Source organism: Melanostigma gelatinosum (assembly GCF_949748355.1).
Source record: "Melanostigma gelatinosum genome assembly, chromosome: 18".
Lineage (NCBI taxonomy): Eukaryota > Metazoa > Chordata > Actinopteri > Perciformes > Zoarcidae > Melanostigma > Melanostigma gelatinosum.
The window spans coordinates 17205908-17220849 of NC_136651.1; the positions used below are offsets into that span (position 1 = coordinate 17205908).

The 14942-nt window shown below is 42.2% G+C and overlaps 2 long non-coding RNA genes across 2 annotated transcripts; both read left to right on the forward strand.

Moving 5' to 3' along the window:
• Positions 1 to 2859: 2859 nt before the first annotated feature.
• Positions 2860 to 3515, forward strand: LOC306792757. The gene is made up of 3 exons (XR_013772842.1): positions 2860 to 2974; positions 3238 to 3327; positions 3416 to 3515. It is a non-coding gene; the product is annotated as an uncharacterized lncRNA (long non-coding RNA).
• Positions 3516 to 8653: 5138 nt separating this feature from the next.
• On the forward strand, positions 8654 to 10145 carry LOC306792867. Its single transcript, XR_013772851.1, has 3 exons — positions 8654 to 8795; positions 9528 to 9603; positions 9759 to 10145. It is a non-coding gene; the product is annotated as an uncharacterized lncRNA (long non-coding RNA).
• Positions 10146 to 14942: the final 4797 nt, after the last annotated feature.

Genomic DNA, 14942 nt, shown 5'->3' on the forward strand with positions numbered 1-14942 from the left:
ACCACTTAGGTCTTTACAGCTGGATATGGTGTCAGAGGCCTCTTCTTCCTCAGCTTTCTTCTCCGCTGCCCGGTTTTGGGCCGACTCCCGCCCAAATATGTTACAACTCAACCATGTCAATACGGTGTAGAGACCATGATCGCTGCCGCCCATCGTTTCTGACCCAGAGGTCCAAGCCTCCAGTTCAAGAATACAAAGCCAACATTTTAAAACCAAAATCCTGTTTGGCACAGGCAGCGTTTCATTCACACCCCGGCAGAAAAGCCTTCCCCAGTGGTTGTGGTATCTATGAAGTCATAGTTTAGCTTTCCATAAAATGTCAAAATGTCATAGTTCAGTGTGTCGTAAACATCTACAGTATGGTATGCCCTAAATAAAATAGTCATAGTATAGTATTGCAGCTTCTAAGCTAAATTGGTAGCCGCCCGCAGACGCCATCATAGACGTGATCACGTGCTGTCCGGTTCTTCAGTTTGTAAAAGTTACTCACTGATTGATGATCCATGCTGGTTCGGGTGGTCCAAAGGATGTTTGAATGGTGCATTCGAGTTGATGGGTTAAGCTTATCTACTTTGGCGTCATAAACAAAATCAAAAACCCAGAACAAACATTCCCCAAAATACACAGGTCTTGACAAATGTTCAAATCAGTGGGGAAATGAATGAATTCATCAAATAAAACTACGGTTAACCAAAACAACAAAAACATCGTCTCGGCGTCTTCCACAGCTCCCTTTTTTTAGCGCACCTGCCTTCAATAATAGCTTGGAGAGATGGGAGGTCAGGTGACGCTGTGCACTAGCACCAGAAACTACCACTAGGTGCTGCTATACTATTTATACTGAATAAATAAAAACAGTAAGAAATTAGAGCTTGCTTGAAATGTCTCCAACATACAGTATGCTGTAAAAATGTCATAAAAAGGTCAGTGTGTAATGTCATTATTTAAAAATAGTAAAGTATGTCTTAAAAAGGCATCGTATAGTTTCTCATAGATTGTCATAATATAGTACGTCATAAAGACACAGCATTGTATGCAATAACAAATCATAGTATCATAAAAAATCACAAAACCATACCAACGTTTACCAAACAGACTGCGGCGACACAGACCTGTTACTTTGTTATCTTTACGATCATGACAATATTTAACAGTTTATGCCAATGACGTCCATACAGCAGACTCTTAATATGGAAGAAGTTGATAAGGAGGAGGATAATGAGTCTGTACCCTCTGTGTTGTCCGAAAATCAAGAGGCTAAGAACACGTAAGTGTGCTAGTTGATGTTTAACGTTACCGTAAATACCGTGAACAAGTATTCATCCGATTCTAATGTTGGTTGTCTTGCAGCATGGATTATTTGTTATGGTAATAGTTATAATAATGATGTCATGTGGGTTAGTGATATTCAGAGACTGCCGTTTTAATCTATTTTTATATCATTACGTTTGCATACAACCTTCAGGGTCTCCACACAGGATATGGAAGTAAACCCCACTATGGAGGCCCGCGAGGAGCTCAATGAGGAGCTCAATGAGGAGCTCAATGAGGAGCTCAATGAGGAGCTCAATGAGGAGCTCAATGAGGAGCTCAATGAGGAGCTCAATGAGGAGCTCAATGAGGAGCTCAATGAGGAGCCAGCCTCCACAGGAGGAGGTTGAGGAAAGTGAAAAGGTTTGTTCAGTTTCCAAAGCCTTTTGTGGCGAAAGTAATGCCGAATGTAATATTATGGCTAATTGTTTGGATTAAACTAAGCTAATATAGGCAAATTGTAAATGTGAAAAATATATATGTGTGTGTGTGTGTGTGTGTGTGTGTGTGTGTGTGTGTGTGGGTAGCTTATCCTTTGAATGAAACGTTTGTGATATGAGCTCCATTTTATAAAAAGTAAATGCTGCTGATTAACTCAGCATTTTCCTTTGTTGTTAATTTAAATTGGAATCAGCCTCAGAAACCAACAATATCGTATATAGAAGTAGTAATTGTGATTACATTGCCAAGAAGAAACGTTTCAACTGGGTTACCATTTGACATACAAAAGCCCAGTATTTGAGTGCCCTAACGTTCCAGTGTTGCCTCTGCAGGTTCTGGAGAGACACCAACAGAAAAAGGCCGGCCAAATAATCACGGCTCTAAAACTAATGAAGACAACAGTTGAGGTACCAGTACAGAGATTGAATCTGCACCGTATGAAGAAAAGAGCCGTCAGGTAGTTGATTTTTCTCATGCACGTATGTACGCATGCCTGCACACACACGTACACACTGGTATATCTAATTCACTCCCTGTTTCTTCTGCTGGTTTTGTGTTTCAGACTGCACACAGAGATTGGAAACCTTCGTACTAAGTCTTCCAGTGAGAACAAACAGTTTACAAAAAAGATCCAGCATTTGCCTGAGGAATACAAACACAAAATCCAGCAATATGAACAGATTCAGAAGAATATCAAGTAAGTCACAATCATCCTGTTTTAAGTAACGCTGACATGCCGTCGGACAGAATTTCTTCTCTTTCTTTTGCGCCTCCATCCACTTCATGCAGGCACTTTGCAGTTACTGATGCCAGACAATTTGAGGAGATGTGGCTTATGATTGATGTGGAGGTGAAGCAACTGGTGGAGAGGGTTTTGGTCATCAACTCGCTGATCTGCAAGGAGCACCTTGGTTTAGCCGGGGAGCGAACTCCCCTGGAATTCATGGAGCTCTCTGGTCCCATCCAGCCTCAGAAACAGGCCAGGATGCCTGCCCGCCAGGCTGTCTCCCAGCTGTTTCACACCGGGCAGAATTTACAGTGTAGTCAGAGGATGATGGACCTCTCAGTTGGGCCTAGGCCGGAGACTGACACTGAGAGCATGGATAAGGAAATGTACAAGGAAGGGAAAACGGTGCAGAGTGAGAGTGCTGCCGAGGTGGAGGAAGGGAAGCAGTCTTTGGAGACATTGAAAAAAGTGATGGAGCTGCTGTGTGATGAGGCGGTGAGAAACAAGTTCATTGTTAATGTTTATCACTGGAAGAGTTTATTAAGCAGATGTGTGTACAGAAGCGGACAAGAAGTTGACACAAGTCTTTTTTTTTCAAACGACAAATATATTTTCATCAAAACGAGTTATAACGTGTCTTTAAGCATACAATATATCATTTGAAACAGGTTTTGGTTGTTCTAATAACTCTATTCAACCATCTATGACCTTATGTGACACGCATCTTCAACCAAAAGTGTCCCTTCCTTCTGTCTCAGGGCTTCCTGATGGAGGATAAACTCCTAAACCTACTGGCTCCCCTGGAGAAGGAAGAACAGACTGTTGTGAAGCTGGGCTCTCTGCTTTGCGTGAGTTCCTGTCGTGTCATGCATCAGTGTACTGTTGGACTGTATGGATCAAATACTGAACAACCTGCCATCTTGCCTTCTCTTCCAGTCGTTTGGCATGGAAGAGGAGGATGTGCCCAAGTTGGCTGAATTCTTATTGAAGTAGAAAGATCAGCAGAGAGATGAGACTGAGATCAGGAGGGGCAGAGATGAGGTTTGCTGTGGATTAATGCTTGTGGAGAATATGGCCTTGAGTCTTTGACATACAAGAGGATTGTAATTAGTACTATTTTGTCTGCCTGCAGGATGTTTGTGTTGAGTCGGGTGAATCCAGTCTCAAGGAAGAGGATGTGGAGACCAAGTCTATGACTCATTTGTCCTCTGAACTCATCAATCCGAACCATATTCTGCCTGCTCTAAAGAGTTTCCTCGAGCAGCACATGAGGTGCAGGTAAGACCACATTTACACTAAACTACTTATTCATGAGAAATAGATGACTCTCCATCATTACTGTATCTCCACACCAACAGAGGCTGTATTAGGGTTGTCAATTGTACTGTGTGTGAGATTTGAACATGAAATTATGACACCACAGTCTTTCTCCATAAATGTGTGATGCTTATGTTTTTCTGGTGCTTTCTAAGGGAGAGCTCAGCGAGCCAAAATCATAGTTTTCATGTAGAGGCCTGGGATACTTCAGAGAATGAAGCCTACTGGGAGAGTATGGGCAATATAATCTCTGAAGACAAAGTGAAACTCTGGGACGCCACAGAGAACACACTAAAGCAGTACCTGTCAGTAACACCCATGCACACACACACACGCACAAAGCAAACACCCTCTGTACTCACATGTTTTGTGTTTTTTTGTTTCCAGGGCCGTCCTGACAGAGATCTCTGACCTCGTCCCAGAGTCTGGAGCAGGAGAACACAGAGTCTTTGAACTGAGTATGTGTGTGTTCATGTGTCTGTTATAGTTTTCTTGTGTACGTCACATTGTTTTCCAGGTATTCAATTAGAGTGTGGATTGAAGAACTTAGCTATAGTATGGGGAAAAAAACAAAAAACAGTAAGGTACTATAAAGTCAGATGCATAATATCATAATATAATGTAGTGTTTCTTTTATAATTATACATCTTGTATTCGGCAAAATGATTAATTGCTCAGTCAATTGACTGACTAAATTATGTATAGTAAGTAAATAAGATTTGAAAATGCTTTCCTTTGCCATATTTGAGAAGCTAATTGAATAATTTTGGTCCAGCAAAACAAGCAAATGTGGAAACCTGTTATCTACCTTTCTCTGGCATGTTATAGTACAAAAAGATCAATGAATTAATCAAGACAATAATTGGCAGATAAAACAATAAGGAAAATAATAGTTAGTGTCAGCCCTAGTGTATTCAAATAATCCAATCTATAGATTATATCGGGCAGAAATGAATGTGCCTCTCCTCATCACTCCAAGATCATTCATCTGACATCTTTGATTCTCTGAGGTCAGCACAGAGCCGGATATGCTGTAATCCAAACTCCACTTGGAATCAGCAGAACTGGGACAGTGTGAGGAATCTTTAGAGTATGTGTAAAAGCATTTATATTCACTGTAAAATAAAGCCTTCAATAGATAATGGAGAGGTTGCAGTTTTTATTTGTACAGTCTTATAAAAAACAAATAATTGTAACAAGTAACTCCAGTATTGGTAAGAACAGTTCATATGGGAAAGAAAGTGGATACAAAATCGTACAATATGGTGGTTTTATCCAGCAGCGTTGAACAGCTTATGGCTGAGCTCTGAGGGAAGAGCCAGGAACAGCAGACCCAGCACAGTGAAGCCTACTGCCTCCAGGCCAGGATACACATCGTCCTCAGTGGCTCAGCAGCCACGACATGCTGGTACTGGGACGACTGCACAGAGAGATTCTGAGATTAAACAGCACTCACCTTCATACATTATTTCCATGCAAAGATCTGGAGAATATGTCACAGCGGTGGAAGCGTTATTAGGAATCCCAATGCTTTTCTTTGCTTTATATCTTAAATAAAAAAGTAATAAAATTCCAAAAGTATAAATGAAAAAAAAAATTCTGTGGCCCCAAGAAGCTCATGAGACAAAGCGTGGACGTCCACTAGCAGATGCTGAACCATCAATACAGAATAGAGACACAACAGGGACTATGCATCACATTGATTCAATATGTGGATTATCACAAAGAATCAAAAAACACAGGACATGATGTTTGTCTGTCCTTTGTGCCAAGATGGTGAGCACTTCCAGGAAATGAACCTTGTTTTGCGTGGTTGACGATCGACAATGTACAGCAAGATATAACGTTAGAGACATGTTTCACATTATAGTAGTAGCAATGCCGATCGTGAACCACCGAGTCTGGCATACAGCATAAGTGGCGTGGTGCTGCCATCTAGTGGCAGCATCATATTTCCAAACATCTGTAATATAACTCAAGGCAAATTTTGAACATTCTGCGCCACACCAATATTGTGTTTTCTCCAAAAATGTATTTTATTCTGGAAAGCTTTGGATTCAGTTTTTGACACATGTTTTATTGGCAAGGCTCTAGTCTATGTTGACCATTTAGGAAATTAAAATGAAAAGGCTCATTAACTCATATCATTTTTACAGGAGAGGTATATGTTCAAAGACAACTTGAACTATACAACTGTTACTTTAGTATCAAATAGAACATAAACTTGACTTTATCACAATTATAAAACTACACTACTCATAGGCTGGATCCTAAAACCATTTGTCAGCTACAAATGAGGTCGGCCAGGCTACTTAAAGAACCATGCAGTTGTTTTAATCAATATTAGACAACGGCACAAGACCAAAATGTCAGTTGCTGTGAAAAACTATGTGAAACATTTAAAAGGGGAACTTAGTGTCTACAAAAATCATGATATGTTATCCTAAAACACAATCAAAAACAGGTGCATAATAGATGTACAATACATAGTATATAACTGACAAATTATTAATGGAGAAATGTATGACATATAGATATATATGCACAGAGCATCACCAGGAGGCATCATATCATTGTGTATATTTTGTGTAAAGGAGGTAATGGGCTCCATGTGTCTAATACATACAGATAAGCAATTAGTCAAATAACAGCAAACTTTTTGCTACACATACACCTGGGGCCTTGCGGCCCGGGAGAGGAGCAGTTTGAGGCAAAGCAACTCATCACAGTAAGAAAGAGAGAAAAATGGCCGCCGATCTACATACTACAGCTCCCAGAATGCCTCAACACCCACCCAGGTGTGGGTGTTTAAGCCACCTAATTGAGGCAGGACTAAAGAGCTGCACGAGGCAGAGGAGAGAAGGAGAGGGAGAGAACAAGGCTGGAAGGAGCTCCGAGAACAAAGTTGGACTGGAGAACTGCATAAAGTCCAGTACAGAAGCAGACTGAGAAGGATTGAAAGAAAGAAGACCCGCTAGCCTGTAAAACCGAGTTTTTTTCTCATATTGTTCAGTTTAATGAGCCATTATCCCCACTTGAACGCTTTTGTTTGTTTTGGACTTTTGATTTAGATAGAGAGATACCTGAGTTGCCTCGTAACAGAAGAATAAAACTTCACCTTTTTCTAGGAATCTTTGATTTTTGTCTGTTTTTGTTAATTACCTTGCACCCCACCCTAGCCTGCCCATGTGACTTCTCATGACATTACACGAGACAGATGGATAGAAAGAAAGAGGGATGGATATAAAGGATGGATGGACTCTCCAAAAACTGGTTTCAGCTCTCATTAATTTGCTCTTGTTCAGTATTTTTACACAGTTGAACACAGTTGACAGTTTTTCTCTTATTCAATTCAATTTATTTTTGTACAGCCAAAAATGACAAATTTGCCTCAGAGGTCTTTACAATCCGCACACATGCGACATCCTCTGGCCCGGAACCGTCACATCGGAACAGGAAAAACCCTTTAACGGGGAGAAAAGAGGGAGAGACTTGTGGGAGAGCAACAGAGGAGGGATCCCTCTCCCAGGATGGACAACAGTGCAATAGATGTCATGTGTACAGAATGAACAGCATAACAGAGTTACAACACATATGACAGAACCACGGCAGGAGGCAAGACCATAGTCCAGGTATAACCAGGATACACGTAAAACCTGCGAGGCGAGAAAGCACACAGACTCCAGGGAAGAAGCAAAGTTAGTAATGTGTGTGTTCAAGGTATCGTGTCAGACAAAGAGTCAGGCAGACAGAGTGAGACAGAAAGTCAGAGAGACAGACAGAAAAATCACAGACAGACAGAGACACAGACAGAAAGTCAGAAAGACAGAGGGACGGCCAGAAAGTCAGACAGACAGAGTCAGAGAGACAGAGTCAGTCAGACAGACAGACAGACAGTCAACCAGAGTCAAGCAGAAAGTCAAAGAGACAGACAGAGTCAGGCAGAAAGACAGAAAGTCAGAGAGATTGTAATCATTGGGCCGTTTATCAAACAGTTACAAACGTCCTCTTTAGGTCCTACAACCACCAGAGGCTCATAGAGGTTTATCCAGGGACTTATACAACAGTTACAAACGTCCTCTTTATCCGACCTACCCCCACCAGAGGCTCATAGAAGTTAATCTAGGGACTTAATCGGGAGTCATATGCAACCCTTTATCAACGATCAATCGCTCCTTTATGGTATGAATAAAGTCAGACAGACAGTCAGAGAGACAGAGTCAGTCAGACAGACAGACAGACAGAGTCAACCAGAGTCAAGCAGAAAGTCAAAGAGACAGACAGAGTCAGACAGAAAGTCAGAGAGACAGACAGAAAAATCGAACTGAGTAGTCTTTAACAATAACATACTGTGGCGCTAGCACAGAATGTCATCACGTCTCATATCAGAGTAATGATAAAATCCCTTCTCTTCTACCTCTAACTAACTAAATCAGTATATTTGTTGCACAGTTGGTAGATGACGCGATTCTAAACACTGTACTGGTTGTAGGAGTCTCTCTGCACAATCAACTCATCACAGAATTCACTTCCTCCTCCGAACACTAGATGTTGGGCAAGACTGCCGTGTTCACACCGGTCGCGTTGATTTTTTGATGCGCGTCGAGATTACATACAAAGTCTATGCACAGACGCGATGAGACTGGCGCGCCGCGATTTTGCGATGCCGCGGCGCGTTGGACGCGTTATTGCAGTGAGGTGGACGCGGTGGACGCGTTGGACGCCGCAAAATCGCCAACGCGCGAGTTGAAATTTTTCAACTTCAGCGACATAATCGCGTGACGCTGTGGCGCGATAGCCTATCAGCGTTGAGTTGCTGCCCCCGTCATCAGTGCCGTAGCTCCTGCCGGTGCTGAATCGCAAACAACAATGGAGGACAAATTAATAGTGGCGGCTTGTAGCTTCCCCGAGCTCTACGATACGTCGTCGTATCTCTACCGCGACCGAACTAAAAAGGATATGGCATGGAGGAAAGTAGGTGAGGACGTCGGACAACCTGGTAAGTTATTATTATGTCTTTGTTACTTGATTCTAGCTATCGGTTGTAATTTACTAACTAGCTATATGAGCCATGTTAGCATGAAAGCTAGCCCAACCACCGGCTTTCACACTAAATACGTTATGCGTTCCTTGTCAGATGAGATTTGCCGACGGAAGTGGAAGACTCTCAGGGACACCTATTTGAGAAAGAGGAGAGAGACAGAGAGAAAGAGTGGCTCAGGAGCAGGGCCATCAAAGAAGTGGAAGTACTCTGCGGTTATGTCTTTCCTCAACCCCTTCGTGACTCCCAGGGAGAGTAGCGGTAACATGGGGAGGGTCGAGGGAGACAGTACCGCAGAGTACTTCACAGATGCAGGACCAGACCAGGACGACATGTCAGAGGCAGCAACAGGGCCATCTGAGATTGACAGGAGAGGTTTGTTGAAGTGAAGACACAAAAGCACAGCATAGTTAAGTCATACAGAAAATATTACTACAGCTGAAGTAGTAACGACAGGGCAAAGCAGTGCAAGAGGTTTGTTTTTTTCATTTGGCAAAGCCTGGTTCTGTATAGTCTTCATACTTATTAAAAAAAATGTTTCATGAGCGAAAATAAGTTATAATAAAGGAGCTTTCAACCCTGGGCTCCGGATCTTAAACCACTATACTGTCATAGCTTTGAAGGCAAATTACTATTTAATTAAAGCAGCACTTTTGAGTCATAAAATTGTTTTATTGTTCATGTTCAAAGATAAAACAGATTGGTCATCACGGTGAGGAAGAACCTCAAGGTGCTGCTGCTCCTCCTCCTCCTGCTCCACCCATGGGTATGTACATCACAAAAGTTGGATTGCATTTTTTTGTATAATACAATTTATGCATTCATGGTATGTTTTTCACAATTACAAATATTTACTTTACAAGCTATTGTAGTGATGGGATGCAATAGTTTCACGAAATATGTTGTTTCCATGTCATACAGGAAAAAGAAGGGCCCCAAAAAGGCCAACAGGGATCGAGAAGCAGCAGGAGATAGAGAAGCGCCTTCTGCAGGCATTGGAGAGAGACACCCCTGCTCCACCAGCTCCACCAGCTCCACCACAATCTGAGGATGAACTCTTCATGAGGAGCCTGGTTCCTTCCCTGGAAAGATTGCCACGCCAGCAAAAGGAATATATAAAATTGCAATTTCACAAATTAATTTATGATGCCAGCACTGTGGTGCTGAATTTGGAACATTTGGATTAGACATCTGGGGGACAATCTTTCCAGGGAACGAACCAGGAATTAAAAAAAAACAATTAGTTTGTATTTTGTAACAATTAGTTTGTTTTTTGTATATGTTTTTCTATACATTTTCAATAAATAAATGCACTTCATTTCATGTTACTTTGTCCATGTTCTTTATTGTAGTTTTACAAGAAAACTTAAGGATACAACTCTATATATATATATATATATATAGTGAAGGACACACTGCTACAACATATATTAAGTAACATTGCAGGAAGTTTGCTCAGTAGTAATGTGTGGGTGGCTCTTAAAAGAGCTGTTTTGGATGTGCTTGGGCATTACACGGTGTCTTGCCATGGGAAGATCTGGAATTAGCAGGGGCTTTGAGGACAACATGCTTTCCATCCAGTGCTCCACAGCAGAGAGGAAAATTCCACCGCTCCTCAAACTGCACAGCAATTGATCTCCACTCCTCTGTGGTGAGCACAGCCACGAACTCCTTCCACAAGGCAGTCCCAAATAGCTGTGGCAACATCTGGGACAATACCGGAGACAGTGGAGACCCCGACACGGAAGCTGTTTGCGATGGTCCTAAAGGAGTCACCAGTAGCAAGATATCTGCAGCACAGAAGAACATTCAATTTAACAGAGTTATTGAACATACTGTAGCTGCTAATAGAAGTAGTTTTTATTGATATGACTGCACAGCTGCTGTCATGAATAATAAACATCTTAAATGCTGGTGATTTTCGTAAGATTACGTTATTTTGAGTATTGTCGGACTTCGGATCCATCATGGATCCAAACTCCATTCAGAAAAACTATGTTAAAGTGGCTTCCTTGCCCTGTTGTGGACCGACAAAGCCTGAACTTATTTCACTCTTTCATTAATTCATTTTATGGAACTGCCACTCACCGGAGACAGACGGACAGGCGCTCCGCAGCTGAGATGGAACGCCTAGGTGTCCAGTCGACAAATCCTGGGACCGACCCGAGCCATTAGGTCATCAAACTGGCTAATGGTTAGCCTCATGTAGCGCTGGAAGCAGCAGTCATCCAGACGTAGTTCCTGGAGAAGTCTGTGAAATTCACCGAGCTGTGTGCGCCTACGGATGCTGTTATGGACCCAGAGACGACGGCGTTTGGCATTCCGACGTTTGAGGGACTTCCACAACACGTACAGAGCAGAAATTGTCCTTATTCCTCCGGTTGACGGCGGAAAACAATGGCGGCCAGATCGAGGCTTCCAGGACGATAAACCACGCCCCCTCTCCGGCATCACGTCATGGAACATTCCAGAACTCAGTGACATCACTGATCCCCATGGGAACATTCCGAATAGAATCTGCATCACCTCATGGAACCTTCCAGAACTCAATGACATCACTGATCCTCCTGCCAATACAACAACAATACAGGCTTATAAAATCACCAACACGAACAGTTGACTTCAGTTCTTCAAGCAAGAAACTGAACTTTCAAGTCACACAAGTCGCATACAGTAGAAGCAAGAAAGCAAAATGAATATACTTTCGGGGTGTATGACAAGACTAACAAGGAATCCTAGTTATTTCACTTGGGTCCTACATAATAAAGTTAAAGGGCAGCGAAAGGTGGTTGAACATGACAATGATGTCCCATCGGCCCGAAATAATGAGCCTGAAGAGAACCTCTTGCTGGCTCCAGCTGCTGAGAATCAGAAGCAAGAAAATCCCAGTTATTTCACGCCGGCCCTATATAATAACCTTCAACGGCGGCGAAAGATGGCGAAACAAATCAATGATTTCGCATTGGCCCGAAATAATGAGCCTGAAGAGAACCTCTTGCTGGCTCCAGCTGCTGAGAATCAGAAGCAAGAAAATCCCAGTTATTTCACGCCGGCCCTATATAATAACCTTCAACGGCGGCGAAAGGTGGCGAAACAAATCAATGACGTCACATTGGCCGGAAATAATGAGCCTGAAGAGAACCTCTTGCTGGCTCCAGCTGCTGAGAATCAGAAGCAAGAAAATCCCAGTTATTTCACGCCGGCCCTATATAGCATATTGCCAATCGATTATTATTACCTTCAACGGCGGCGAAAGATGGGGAAACAAATCAATGACGTCACATTGGCCCGAAATAATGAGCCTGAAGAGAACCTCTTGCTGGCTCCAGCTGCTGAGAATCAGAAGCAAGAAAATCCCAGTTATTTCACGCCGGCCCTATATAATAACCTTCAACGGCGGCGAAAGATGGCGAAACAAATCAATGATGTCGCATTGGCCCGAAATAATGAGCCTGAAGAGAACCTCTTGCTGGCTCCAGCTGCTGAGAATCAGAAGCAAGAAAATCCCAGTTATTTCACGCCGGCCCTATATAATAACCTTCAACGGCGGCGAAAGATGGCGAAACAAATCAATGATGTCGCATTGGCCCGAAATAATGAGCCTGAAGAGAACCTCTTGCTGGCTCCAGCTGCTGAGAATCAGAAGCAAGAAAATCCCAGTTATTTCACGCCGGCCCTATATAATAACCTTCAACGGCGGCGAAAGGTGGCTAAACATATCAATGTCGCATCGGCCCAAAATGATGAGCTTGGAAAGCGGCTAAAGATGGCTGAACATCTGAATGACCTTAAAGAGAGCTTCATGATGCCTCCAGCTGCTGAGACTCAGACCAGAAGTTGGTGGTCTCGCTGTGGCAAAGGTCTACTGACAGCAGGATTGTTTGTTGGTGTCGGTGTCGCTGGAGTGGAAATAGTGAGAACTTTGTGTGGGACTGGATAGTGCAACCCACAAGTGATGGAATTGTGATTAGCACAAAGACAACATTTTTGTGAGTGTGATGTCCACCAAGTTAGCGGGACGTGAAGAGCGAAGCAGGATGTGAAATCCTTCTTTTCAAGTGACTAAGCGTTCAGGAACTGCAAGGTTAAAATAATGTTTATTTCCGTTGTGTAGTGCTGTATGGAATTGGTGTCCGTCTGCGCTACATGTGCATTTGAACTAGCACAAAGATAACATGCGAGTGTGATGCCCACCAATGTGTTGTCACATGTGTGTTATGTATTTTTGTTTTTATGCACAGCCAATATGTTTTAAAGTGAGCACACTTGTTTATTCCAGCAGTAGTTTTACAAGTGACTGACCTAGTGGGAACAATGATGTTACCACTAAAGCCACTAGAAGGCACTGTACTCCAGAGAACGCTAGCACGACGTGAAGAGCGAAGCAGGATGTGAAATCCTTCTTTTCGAGTGACTAAGCGTTCAGGAGAGAACTGCAAGGCTAATGATGTTTCGCATTTTAAGACCATCCTAGTTATAGATTCTGTTATCCTTCATGTTCGAGAACAGTTAATGTGCGTGTACTGTACCAAAAGTAATGTTTATTTTCGTTGTGTAGTGCTGTATGGAATTGATGTCCGTCTGCGCTACATGTGCATTTGAGCTAGCACAAAGAAAACATGTGAATGTGAGGCCCACCAATGTGTTGTCACATGTGTGTTGTGGTTTTATGCACAGCCAATATGTTTTAAAGTGAGCATACTTGTTTATTCCAGCAGTAGTTTTACAAGTGACTGACCTAGTGGGAACAATGATGTTACCACTAAAGCCACTAGAAGGCACTGTACTCCAGAGAACGCTAGCACGACGTGAAGAGCGAAGCAGGATGTGAAATCCTTCTTTTCGAGTGACTAAGCGTTCAGGAGAGAACTGCAAGGCTAATGATGTTTCGCATTTTAAGACCATCCTAGTTATAGATTCTGTTATCCTTCATGTTCGAGAACAGTTAATGTGCGTGTACTGTACCAAAAATAATGTTTATTTTCGTTGTGTAGTGCTGTATGGAATTGGTGTCCGTCTGCGCTACATGTGCATTTGAGCTAGCACAAAGATAACATGTGAGTGTGAGGCCCACCAATGTGTTGTCACATGTGTGTTGTGTTTTTATGCACAGCCAATATGTTTTAAAGTGAGCATACTTCTGACGGTCATTGAATGTGTTAGTAAACTCAGGGACAGAAAGGCAGACAGGCGAATACACTCCTGGAAGTTAGCCAATAGGAATCGGGATAAATGGAAGAGGAGGTGTTTCGAACAGATGTGGGTGGTTTAATTTCAAGTCTTTTTTTCTCTCTCGCGTGATGGCCCTCGGACGACGGACGTGTTTTTCACCTGAGGAGCTGAGTAGAGTTTTTTGCAAATGGGGTTTTATTGTTTTAATATTTCATAGGAGTATGTACTCCAATGTTTAACTGTAATCGTACTTGCATCAGTGGAAATAAATTCCTTATAATTGTAAACCAGTTTTGGTAGCGTTATTATTGCAGCGTGTGTCGACGGCACAAAGCAGACACACGTGCTCCGGCTTGACTACATACAAACTATATACAGTGAGTTGTATTAGATTAAACTACATATTTGTCCATAATCAAAATCAAACACTTGAAACAGGCCAGTGATGCGTCACAGGAATAAATGATATGCAGACAAAATAAGTCAACTGTCCATCAATAAATGTGTTTTTCTTCAGTGTGGTATCCATTGTCCTATAAACCTGAGGTGCCTGCAGTGATGCCAAATACTTACTGAAAGAAAAATAGCAATGAAAAATACTATCAGTGATAGCTGAATACTTGAAATGCGACACATAAAGTGAGCCTATATGTGATAATGATAAATGCTAAAACAGTGAACATATCTATTTAAAGGTTACATTTAAACATTCGCTGCCCATAAACTACTGGTCATACCAGACCAAGTAAGCCTGTTGCAGAAAACCCCTGAATGTATTGAATTAATGGTGTCTTTTATTGGTAAAGAATTTACTCATTTGTAAGGGATATAATGTTTTATTTCTTTATTCAAAAGCCTTGTAGTCTGGCATGAAAATAGTTTGGAATCTTGGCCACTCATGTTGGTCGGTTTCTGATGCTCCTGTATTGTTCT